The sequence below is a fragment of the Trachypithecus francoisi genome, unplaced genomic scaffold (genome assembly GCF_009764315.1).
Source record: "Trachypithecus francoisi isolate TF-2019V2 unplaced genomic scaffold, Tfra_2.0 Lachesis_group0, whole genome shotgun sequence".
NCBI lineage: Eukaryota > Metazoa > Chordata > Mammalia > Primates > Cercopithecidae > Trachypithecus > Trachypithecus francoisi.
Genome location: NW_022681453.1, coordinates 130,697,817 through 130,710,881, shown reverse-complemented (window position 1 = coordinate 130,710,881; position 13,065 = coordinate 130,697,817).

Genomic DNA, 13,065 nt, shown 5'->3' with positions numbered 1-13,065 from the left:
ATGATCCACCCGCCTCGGCCTCCCAAAGTGCTGGGATTACAGGTGTGAGCCACTGCGCCCAGCCCCTTCATACTTCTTAGGTGGGACCTCTTGTAACAAAAGAAGATTAACCATAGAAAAACAAACAGAAGTTTATTAACATAACGTGTGTTAATAAAATTTATAGGAGGTGACTGATTTAAATTGAGCTTCTTTGCTATGCCCAATAGACCAAACCAAAATGGAATCACACTAAAGTTCCATGCTACCAAGCTGAAACTAAGTTGTTTATCTGACTTTTTGAGAAATCAAGAGAGAAAAAGGGGTTGGGGGAGAGGCAGGAGGGACGGAGGGGGAGGGGGGGGTGGGGGGAGAGAGAGGGGGAGAGAGAGAGAGAGAGAGAGAAAGAAAGAGAAATAGCCAAATTCCCAAACAGGCCAGTTTTAGCTACCATGATTAAAAAAAGTCTCTTCTGCTTTAACCTTTAACTTTGAAATGATCAATCCATTTTTTTGTTCTCTGTTTCTGCTTTCCTTAGAAACAGAGGAAAACCAGCATTTCTTCCTATAAAACCAGCTCCTTCTGCTCAGCTCATCAGAACATCCATCCTATTTTATAGATTGAAATGTTGCCTGATTCTGGAATTGCAAATAAAAGCTAATTAAGATCTTTAAACTAAATTCGTTGTAATTTTGTCTTATGACATATGCATTCTAGTCTATATGTGGGAGATATCCAGGGAAAAATGAGTAACTCTCAAAGAGAGTTACTTGGTTTGGTGCTGTCCTTGCAATAGTGATTGAGTTCTCGTGAGATCTGGTTGTTTAAGTGTGTGGCGCCTCCCTCCTTGCTTAGAATTCAAGCTTAAATACTATCTTCAGCTGAAATAAAGAAAGAATGGTGTTGGGGAGGCCAGTTATAGAGAGGTGATCAGGAAAAGTATGGCAAACAAGAGTAAGGTCTGTTATGCAGATTTAAGTTGATACCTTTTCCATCAATGAGAAGTTTTTTTCTAATGATTTAATTATCCTTGTCTTCCTGGTTCAGAGAAGGAAGACACCCTTACAAATGGAGATTGTTCTTTGTAAGTGTGAATTGCCCTTCCAAGTGGTGATATAGTTTGGATCTTTGTCCCCTCCAATCTCATATTGAGATGTAATCGCCAGTATTAGAGGTGTGGCCTGGTGGGAGGTGTTTGGGTCAATCATAGGGGTAGATCTCTCATGAATGGCCTGGTGCTGTCCTTGCAAAAGTGAGTGAATTCTCGTGAGGTCTGGTTGTTTAAAAGTGTGTGGCACCGACCGGGTGTGGTGACTCATGTCTGTAATCCCAGCACTTTGGGAGGTCGAGGCAGATGGACCACCTGAGGTCAGGAGTTCGAGACCAGCCTAACCAACATGGAAAAACCCTGTCTCTTCTAAAAATACAAAATTTGCCAAGTGTGATGGTGCATGCCTGTAATCCCAGCTACTCGTGAGGCCGAGGCAGAAGAATCGCTTGAACCCAGTAGGCGGAGGTTGCAGTGAGCTGAGATTGCGCCATTGCACTCCAGCCTGGGCAACAAGAGTGAAACTCTGTCTCTTAAAAAAAAAAAAAACAAAACGAAAAAATGTGTGGCACCTCCTTCCTCTCTTTCTTGCTCCCTCTCTAGGTGACACTGCCTGCTCTCCCTTTGCCTTCTACCATTATTCTAAGCTTCTGAAGCCCTCAGCAGAAGCAGATGCCAGCACTATGCTTCCTGTAAAGTCTGCAGAACTGTGAGCTGATTAAACCTCTTTTCTTTATGAATTACTCAGTCCCAGGTATTCCTTTATAGCAACACAAGAATGGCATAACACAAGAGGATAAATTTTACTCTTGTTTTCAGAGCTTGTCTTGTGTCTGTTGTTTCTCAAAACAATCAGCTCAAAGTAATCCTTATGCCAATGAGGCACATTTTGGGGTGGCATATTCTGGTTTCCTAGAATATGCCAACAGAGGAGAGAAAATGGAATCATATAAAACACTGAATTAAAACCAGAGAAGGCAGAAAAAGAATGAAAGACAAAAAACAAAAAAAAAGAACACAAGCAACAAATAAAAAAGTTATAGATATGGTGGATATTAACTATATTAATTATCATTTTAAATCTAAATTGTTTAAATACGCAATTAAAAGAAGAAGACTATTAGAATGGATTAAAGAAAACCCACAAGATCCAACTATATGTTGTCTCCAAGAAACCCACTTTAAATATAAAGACATATAGAATAAAAGTAAAGAACTAGACAAAGATAAGCCATGTTGACATTAATCAAAAGAAGGCTGAAGTAGCTATATTAATTTCAGATAAAGCAAACTTCAGAGCAAGTAAAATTATCAGCCATAAAGAGGAGTATTATGTAATGATAAAGGGCTCAATTCTCCACAAAGGCATAACAATCCTTAATGTGTATGTACCTAACACGAGAGTAGTTTTTTTATTTTCTCCCTTTTCCCACCATTCATCCTCAAGTAGGCCATGGTGTCTGTTCCCCTTTGTGTCCATGCGTTTTCATTGTTTAGCTCCCATTTATAAGTGAGAATATGTGGTATTTAGTTTTTTGTTCCTGTGTTAGTTTGCTCAGGATATGTCCTTCAGCTCCATCCATGTTGCTGTAAAGGACATGATCTCATTCTTTTTTATGGCTGTGTGGTTTTCCATGGTGTGTATGTACCATATTTTCTTTATCTAGTCTACTATTCATGGGCATTTAGCTTGATTCCATATCTTTGCTGTTGTGAATAGTGTTGCAATAAACATACAGGGTGCATGTGTCTTTGTGGTAGAATGATTTATATTACTTTGGGCATATACCCAATAATGGGATTACTGTATCAAATGGTAATTCTGATTTAAGTTATTTCTGGAATTGCCACACTGCTTTTCACAATGGCTGAACTAATTTACATCCCCACCAGCAGGGTATAAGCGTTCCCATTTTCACCTCTTGTTTCCTGGACCCATGAATCCTGCCTATGGGAGAAAGAATATCATATTTTGAATGTTAATTCAGAGCTATGCATATCTTGCCCCAGCCCTGCAAGGTATCACCACCTTGCTGGTGCTATAACTGAGTCTTCAAGAAGCCATTCCACTGTTCTATCAAGCCAGCTGCTCCAGGATGCTGGGGAACAGAAGATCAGTAAATTCTATGATCATGGGTCATTCCACACTTTATTTGCTGTTAAGTGAGCTCCCTGATGAGAAGCAATGCTGTGTGGAATATGATGGCAGTAGATGAGGCATTCTTTAAGTCCATGGATGGTAGTTTTAGCAGAAGCATTGTGTGCATGGAAGCCAGATCTGTATTGAGAGTGCCTATTCCAGAAATCAAAAAATGCTGCTGCCCCTTCCATGATGGAAGTAGAGTCCAATATAATCAACCTGCCACCAGGTAGCTGGCTGATCTCTTCAGGGAATGGAATCTTATCAGTGTTGGTCTCTGCTGCTGGCACATTGGGCATTCTGCCAATTGCAGGTTGGGTGAATGGAGGTTCATGTTGCTCAGCCCATGCATACTCTCTGTCTCTTTCACCATGGCCAATTGGTTCATGAGCCCATTGGGCAATGACAGGAGTGGCTGAGGAAAGAGGCTGGCTGATAGCCACAAAACAAGTTATTTACTTGTTATTTACTATTAAACTCCTCCTCTGCTATCACCCTTTTGTGAGCATTCACATGGGACACAAACATCTTCACATTTTTGCCTATTCAGAGAGGTCTATCCGTATACCTTTTCCCAAACTTTCCTTGCTTTTTCAATCATGTCCCTTCCAAGTTTCTGACCATTCAGCCAAACCATTGGCTACAGCTCATAAATTGCTATATAATCACATGTCTGGACATTTCTCCTTCAAAACAAAGTGAACAACCATGTGCAAAGTTCTGCCCATTGCAGTAGGGGCGATTTCCCTTCACTACTGTCCTTCAAGAATGTCTCAAAAGGTGATGCAGAGCTGCATCTGTTCACTTTCAGAGGATGCCTGCATATAGTGCTGCATCTGTAAAGCAGGCCCAAGTTTTCTCTTCCTGACAGCTGATCATAGGGAACTTCATGTGAGGCCATATGTGCAGGCTGGGAGACAGGAGAGAGTATAGCAGGGTACAATGAGCATTTGAGCCCTTCTTCTTGTAACTAGCCTGTGCCTTCATAGCTCAGACCTGATCACATCTGTATAACTTTCATTTGATGATGGAGTGCTGCTGTTCATACCCAACTGTATGGCTTGGTGGGTCAGATAACACCCAGTTGATGTTGGGCAGCTCAGGTTGCATGGTAACTTGGTTGTCTGTGGTTAGCCATTGAGTCAATAGCATGCCAAAAGTTGTTTCTCAAAACGAGTGTAGTTATTTGCAGAGAGTGACAGAGCTTTGCTAAAAAAATCCTATGGGCCTGTGCTGCAATTCACATAGGGGCCTGCCGAAGCCTCCAAACAACATCCCTATCTGCAGTTGACATTTCTAGCACCATTTGGATCTGCTGAATCAAGTGGCTCAAGTGGCAGAACAGCTTTCACAGCAGCCTGGACCTGTTGCAGAGCCTTCTCTTATTCTGGGCCCCACTTGAAACTAGCAGCTTTTCAGGTCACTTGGTAAATGAGTTGGAGTAACACACCCAAATGAGGAATATGTTGCTTTCAAAATTCAGAAAGGCCCACTGGGTGTTATGCCTCTGTTTTGGTTGTGGGCCAGATGCAACAACTTACTCTTTACCTTACAAGGGATATCTTGGCATGCTGTACACGACTGGACCCATAGAAATTTCACTGGTGTAGAAGGTCTCCGAATTTTAGTTAAATTTATTTCCCGCCTTCTGACATGCAAATGTCTTCCCAATAAATTTAGGCAATTTGCTACTTTTTGCTCACTAAGTCTCTTCAGCATAATGCCATCAATGTAATAGACCAGCATGATATCTTGAGGAAGAGAAAGACAGTCAAGATCACTGTGAGTTAAATTATGACATAGGGCTGGAGAGTCAACGTACTCCTTAGGTAGGAGAGTGAAGAGGTATTGTTGGCCTTGCTAGCTGAAAGCAAACCACTGCTGGTGGTCTTCATTAACAGATATAGAGAAGAAAGCATTTGTCAGATCAATATCCACATATTGGGTAGTAGAGGATGTGTTAGTTTGCTCAAGCAAGGAAACCACATCTGGTACAGCAGCTTGTTGGGAGCAAGCCCCCCAAAATCTGGTCACAAACTGGCCCCAAGACTGGCCATAAACAAAATCTCTGCAGCACTATAACATGTTCATAATGGCTCTAACGCCCACACTGGAAGATTGTGGGTTTACGGGAATGAGGGCAAGGAACACCTGGCCTGCCCAGGGCAGAAAAACACTTACAGGCATTCTTAAGCCACAAACAATAGCATGAGCGATCTGTGCCTTAAGGGCGTGTTCCTGCTGCAGTTAACTAGCCCAACCTATTCCTTTAATTTGGCCCATCCCTTCGTTTCCCACAAGGGATACTTTTAGTTAATTGAATATCTATAGAACAATGCTAATGACTGGTTTGCTGTTAATAAATATGTGGGTAAATCACAGTTCGGGGCTCTCAGCTCTGAAGGCTGTGAGATCCCTGATTTCCCACTTCACACCTTTCTTTTTTTTCTTTTCTTTTCTTTCTCTCTCTCTCTCTCTCTTTCTTTCTTTCTTTGACAGAGTCTCCCTCTGTCACCCAGGCTGGAGTGCCATGGTGCGATCTCGGCTCACTGCAAGCTCTGCCTCCCAGGTTCACACCATTCTCCTGCCTCAGCCACCCGAGTAGCTGGGACTACAGGTGCCCACCACCATGCCTGGATAATTTTTGTATTTTTAGTAAAGACAGGGTTTCACCATGTTAGCCAGGATGGTCTCGATCTCCTGACCTCATGATCCATCCGCCTTGGCCTCCCAAAGTGCTGGGATTACAGGCGTGAGCCACTGCGCCCGGCCTACATCTCTATATTTCTGTGTGTGTCTTTAATTCCAATAGCGCCGCTGGGTTAGGATCTCCCTGACCGAGCTGGTCGCAGCAAGTGGTGCCCAACTTGGGACTCGAATCCAGGTTGAAGGGTCGCCAGAGGGATGGTTGGAATGGAAAACTAGCTGGAGGACACCTGAGTACTCTTAAAGCAATCTCCGTGGTGAGTAAGAAGGGGAGCTCAGAAGCGTCAGGGTAACAATGGGACAGGTATGGGGTCTGGTTCATTTCACCTTGGAACTTTTTCACACTGATAATGAGGAGGAACAAGAGTATAGTGAAGTAACAGAAGAGGTTACAGAGCATGTTTATTTACCAGCTAAAGCCAGAGCAACAAAGGAAGAAGAGGTTCATCCCTACCCTTCTGCACCCCCTCATTATTATGTTGAAGAAAATGATACCCCATATCTTTCTTTTCTGGAGGACACTGGGGGAAAAGTAGTTGCCCCGGTGACTGTTCGAGCAGTGCCTAGAGCGACTGCTCTTAGTTCTATTCAGGTAGGAATTCAGCAAGCTAGCCAAGAGGGTGATTTAGAGGCTAGGCAGTTCCCTGTTATAATACATCCGCCCAGATCAACAGGGAAATATTACAGCTACATTTGAGCCTTTTCCTTTTAAATTACTCAAAGAATTAAAACAAGCTATAAATGTGTATGGACCAGGTTCTTCTTTTGTAATGGGACTGTTAAAGAATGTTACTGTTTCCAGTTGGATGATTCCTACTGACTAGGATGCTCTTACTTGAGCTTGTCTAACTCCTACTCAGTTCTTACAATTTAAAACTTGGTGGGCAAATGAAGCGTCCATTCAGGCTGCTTGCAATGCCCAGGCCCAACCTCAAATTAATATAACTGCAGACCAACTTTTGGGGGTTGGCGGCTGGGCTGATTCAGATGCACAACTGGTCATGCAGGATGACACCATAGAACAGGTTAGAGGAGTGTGCATTAGAGCTTGGGAAAAAATATCACTTCAGGTGGGGAACAATACCCTTCCTTTAGTGCTATAAAACAGGGACCAAGGGAACCATACTTTGATTTTATAGCTCGGTTACAGGAGTCTCTTAAAAAGATGATTACAGATTCGGCTCCTCAGGATATAGTGCTGCAGTTATTAGCTTTTGACCATGCTAATCCTGATTGCCAGGCTGGTCTGCAATCTATTAGAGGGAAAGCACATTTAATTGATTATTTCAAGGCCTGTGATGGTATCAGAGGTAATCTGCATAAAGCAATCTTGTTGGCACAGGCAATGGCAGGACTGAGAGTAGATCAAGGAAATACTCCATTTCCTGGAGCTTGTTTTAACTGTAGGAAGCATGGTCATACTAAAAAACAATGTCAAAAAAATCAGCAAGTCTGGCCACCACATAGGGGAAAAAAGAAAACTGCTGATCCTGAAATTTGTCCAAAATGTGAAAAAGGAAAACATTGGGCTAGTCAGTGTCATCTAAGTTTGATAAAGATGAGAACCCAATTTCGGGAAACCCCATGAGGGGCCCATCCTGGGCCCTGTTCTAAACCGGGGCATTTCTAGCTCAGACCATTCCCTCACCCCTGTACAATGTCTATCTCCCACCATAGCTAGTAGTGCCACAGTAGATTTATGCTGCACAAAAGCTGTGAACCTTCTGCTTGGGGAACTCCCCCAAAAGGTCCCAACAGGAGTCTGTGGACCCTTGCCAGCAGGGACAATAGGATTACTTTTAGGAAGGTCTAGTTTGAGTTTAAAAGGGGTACAAATACACATAGGAGTCACTGATTCAGATTACAATGGGGAAATTCAAATTGTTATATCTACTTCCATTCCCTGAAAAGCAGAGCCAGGAGAGTGCATAGCACAGCTCCTGATTGTGCCATATGTGGAAATGAGAAAAAGTGAAATTAATTGAACAGGAGGATTTGGAAGCACAAATAAATAAGGCAAAGCAGCTTATTGGGTAAATCAAATTACTGATAAACATCCTACCTGTGAAATAACTATTCAAGGAAATAAATTTAAAGACTTGATAGATACAGGAGCAGACATTTCAATCATTTCTCTACAGCACTGGCTGTCCACATGGACAATTCAACCTGCTCAATTTAACATAGTTGGAGTTAGTAAAGCCACTGAAGTATATCAAAGTGGTTATATTTTGCGTTGTGAGGGGCCCGATGGACAACCTGGGATTATTCAACCAATTATAACTTCTATAGCTCTAAATTTATGGGGAAGAGATTTATTACAACAATGGGGAGCACAAGTTCTAATTCCAGAACAATTATATAGCCCTCAAAGTCAACATACAATGCATGATATGTGGTATGTCCCTGGTATGGGACTAGAAAAAAATTTGCAAGCTTTGAAAGAACCACTTCAAGTGGAGAAACAAAGTTCCCCCCAAAGATTAGGAAATAATTTTTGATGGTGGCCATTATTAAGCCTCCAGAACCCATACCTTTAAAATGGTTAACAGATAAGCCAATTTGGATAGAACAGTGGCCACTAAGTAAAGAAAAACTGGAGGCTTTAGAGAAATTAGTTACTGAACAATTAGAAAATGGGCACATAGCTCCAACATTTTCTGCTTGGAATTCTCTAGTTTTTATAATCAAGAAAAAATCAGGTAAATGGAGAATGTTAACTGACTTAAGAGCCATCAATTCAGTTATACAACCTATGGGAGCATTCGTCAGGATTGTCTTCTCCTGCTATAATTCCAAAAAATTGGCCTTTAATAGTCATAGATTTAAAAGACTGTTTCTTTACTATCCCTTTAGCTGAGCAAGACTGTGAGTGGTTGGCATTTACAATTCCGGCAGTAAACAACCTGCAGCCTACTAAGCGTTCTCATTGGAAAGTGTTGCCACAGGGCATGTTAAACAGTCCCACATTTTGCCAGATGTATGTGGGGCAAGCAATTGAACCTACTCGTAAAAAATTTTCACAGTGTTACATTATTCACTATATGGATGATATACTTTGTGCTGCCCCCCATTCAAGAAATATTACTCCAATGCTATGATCACTTGCAAAATTCGATTTCTCACGCTGGTTTAATGACAGCTCTTGACAAAATTCAGACTACTACTCCTTACTTCTACTTGGGGAACTTGGTAAATGACAGTACCATTGTGCCACACAAAGTAACCATATGTAGGGATCAACTGAAAACATCAAATGACTTTCAAAAATTACTAGGGGATATTAATTGGATACAACCTGCTCTAGGTATTCCTACCTATGCCATGAGTAATCTGTTTTCTATCCTTAAAGGAAATCCTAGTCTCATTAGCCCTCGGCAATTAACAAAGGAAGCTGAGATTGAGTTACAGCTGATTGAAAAGCAAGTCCACAAAGCTCAGATAAATAGAATAGATGCAGAGAAGACTGTAGATTTACTAATTTTTTCAACTCAGCATTCACCTACTGGTGTTGTTTTCTGAGAACAGGACTTAGTAGAGAGGCTTTTTCTTCCACATACTAATTCATGGACTCGAACTCCTTATTTAGATCAAATCACTACTATGATAGGGCTTGGGAGAACTCGTATTGTTAAATTACATGGATATGATCCTGGAAAAATTATTGTCCCTTTCACGAAGGCACAAATACAGCAAGCTTTTATAAACAGTCTTACTTGGCAAACCCATTTAGCTGACTTTAAGGGTATTCTCGATAATCATTTTCCTAAAATAAAGCTGTTTCAGTTTTTGAAATTAATTAATTGGATTCTCCCTAAAATAACTAAATTTAAACCAATTGAAGGTGCCGAGAATGTTTTTACAGATGAGTCTAATAATGGTAAAGCTTCTTATTTTGGCTCAAAAAGTAAAGTTTTCCAGACGTCCTATACTTCAGCTCAAAAAGCGGAGCTTGTAATTGAGGTATTGACTGCTTTTGATATGCCTATTAATGTGATTTCTGATTCTTCATATGTGGTTCATTTCACACAGTTAATTGAAAATGCTCAGTTATGATTTCATACAGATGAACAACTGATGACTTTATTTACCCAATTGCAAACAGCAGTAGAATGCATCCTTTTTACATCATTAGAGCTCATACACCTTTTCCAGGACCTTTGACTGAAGGGAATCAAATGGCTGATTGCCTAGTTGCTACTGCAATATCTAATGCTAGACACTTTCACAATTTAACCCATGTTAATGCCTCTCGTGTCAAATGCAGATACAACATTACCTGGAAAGAAGCTAAAGCTATTATCCAGCGATGCCCAACTTGCCAAATGGTGCATTCCCATCTTTCACAGGAGGAGTTAATCCTCGAGGACTGGAACCTAACTCTATTTGGCAAATGGAGTCACACATGTTCCCTCGTTTGGGAGACTAGCTTATGTACATATATGTGTGGACACCTTTTCTCACTTTGTCTGGGCTACATGCCAAACAAGAGAGTCTTCTGCCTGTGTTAAATGTCACCTTTTGCAGTGTTTTGCGGTGATGGGCATTCCAGCTTCTATTAAAACAGATAATGCCCCAGGCTATACTAGCCAAGCGCTAGCTGCCTTTTTCTCTATGTGGAATATTAAACACATTACTGGTATCCCACACAATTCTCAAGGACAAGCCATAGTGCAAAGAATGAATCTCTCCCTAAAACAGCAGTTGTAAAAGCAGAAGGGAGACAGAGAATGTGGAACCCCACAGAGGCAACTGAACCTAGCATTATTAACTTTAAATTTTTTGAGCCTGTCCAAAGGTCAGAGGTTAGCAGCAGCTGAACAGCATCTACAAAAACCAGCTGCAAAGACAGAAACAGAGAAACTGATTTGGTGGAGAGATCCAATAACAAAAAGTTGGGAAACAGGTAAAATAATAACTTGGGGTAGAGGTTATGCTTTTATTTCTCCAGGCCAAAATCAACAGCCAATTTGGATACCATCGAGACACCTGAAACCTTATCATGAGCCAGATGCGAAGGAAGAGACTCCGGGAGGATCCTGAGGACTCCCCGGTTGCAGCCATGTCGAGACTGATGCTGAGGAGGACCCCAACTGTCACGCACAACACCCATAGAACACAGCCACCCACCTGGGGACAGATCAAGAAGCTGTCACAGATGGCTGAAGAAAACCTGAGGAAAGCGGGATAACCAGTCACAATGAATAATTTAATGGTAGCTATGATAATGGTTATCACCACTGCCGTGAGTATTCCTTCAATAAGCACTGGTAATAATGCCTGGATGCAATCACTCTATGACACAGTTACACATGCCTTCTGATCTCGGTATTTACCATAATAAATCTGCTCCTATAATTGAGGCATACCATCCTCAAAAACCTATTTGTAAATAGGATTGGACCCAGTCAGAAAAAATGAACATACTTGTTTGGAAGATTGCTTTGCAGAACAGGCAGAGGTGCTGCACAATGATTCCTGTGGAATCATTATTAATTGGTCCCCTAAGGGGATGTTTAGCTTGAATTGCACCTCTCAGTCTGCGTGCCATGGTCACACTATGCTCAGCTGATCTGAACAAAATGGTCAGATGGTAGATATATGAAGAAGTATGGCAAAAGTTCCTATTATCTGGAACCATAGCAGTATAGTGGCACTTCAACCTCAAATGATATGGCCTGCTCTAGGAGCTTAACATAAGGATTTGTGGAAACTATTAAATGCTCTTAATAAGATCAAAATTTGGGAAAGAATAAAAAAAGCATCTAGAAGGACACTCTACAAACTTGTTTTTGGATGTAGCAAAATTAAAAGAACAAATATTTAAAGCATCCCAGGCACACCTGACCTTAATACCAGGAACTGGAGTGCTTAAAGGAGCTGCAGACAAATTAGCAGCTAGTAACCCATTAAAATGAATAAAAACACTTGGACACTCTGTGATTTCAATGATGACTGTGCTTTCAATCTATGTTGTTTGTCTTTGTAGTCTGCAGATGTGGATCCCAACTCCTGTGAGAAGTAGCTCATCATGACAAAGCTGCCCTTGCTTTTATCTCTTTGCAAATCAGAGAAGGGGGACATGTTGGGAGCAAGCCCCCCCAAATCTGGTCATAAACGGGCCTCAAGACTGGCCATAAACAAAATCTCTGCAGCACTGTAATATGTTCATAATGGCCCTAATGCCTGCACCGGAAGGTTGTGTGTTTATGGGAATGAGGGCAAGGAACACCTGGCCCACCCAGGGCAGAAAACTGCTTAAAGGCATTCTTAAGCCACAAACAATAACATGAGCAATCTTTGCCTTAAGGACGTGTTCCTGCTGCAGTTAACTAGCCCAACCTATTCCTTTAATTTGGCCCATCCCTTCGTTTCCCATAAGCGAATCTTTTAGTTAATTGAATATCTATAGAAACAATGCTAAAGACTGGTTTGCTGTTAATAAATATGTGGGTAAATCTCTCTTTGGGGCTCTCAGCTCTGAAGGCTGTGAGACTCCTGATTTCCCACTTCACACCTCTATATTTCTGTGTCTGTGTCTTTAATTCCTCTAGCGCCGCTGGGTTAGGATCTCCCCAGCTGAGCTGGTCTTGGCAGCAGCTGCAATTGGAATCATAATCTGGTTAAGCTTCTGATAATCCACTGTCATTCTCTAAGATCCATCTGTCTTCTGCACAGGCCAGATAGGCAAGTTGATGGGGGATATGGTGGGAAACACCACCCCTGCATCTTTCAAGTTCTTAATGGTGGCTCCAAGCTCTGCAGGAATACTGCATTCCTCCAGGGATGCAATATTACTTCTATTTCCCTAAGTAGAAGCAGTTCCAGTGGCTTCCACTTGACCTTTCCACCATAACGGCCTTCACTCCACAGGTTAGGAAACATATATGAGGATTCTGCCAGCTGCTGAGTGTATCTATTCCAATTATACATTCTGGAACTGGGGAAGTAACCACAGGATGGGGTCAGAGGCCCCACTGGGCCTGCTGTAGGACATACTTGAGCTAAAACTCTTAGTTTATTTGGGCTGCTGTAACAAGATACCTTAGACTTGGTGGCTTATAAACAACATAAATTTATTCTTACACTTCTGGAGGCTGGGAAATACAAGATCAGGGTGCCAGCACGGCCAGGTTTTGGCAAAGGCCCTCTTCCAGGTTGCAAAATGCCAACTTCTCGCTGTGTCCTCATG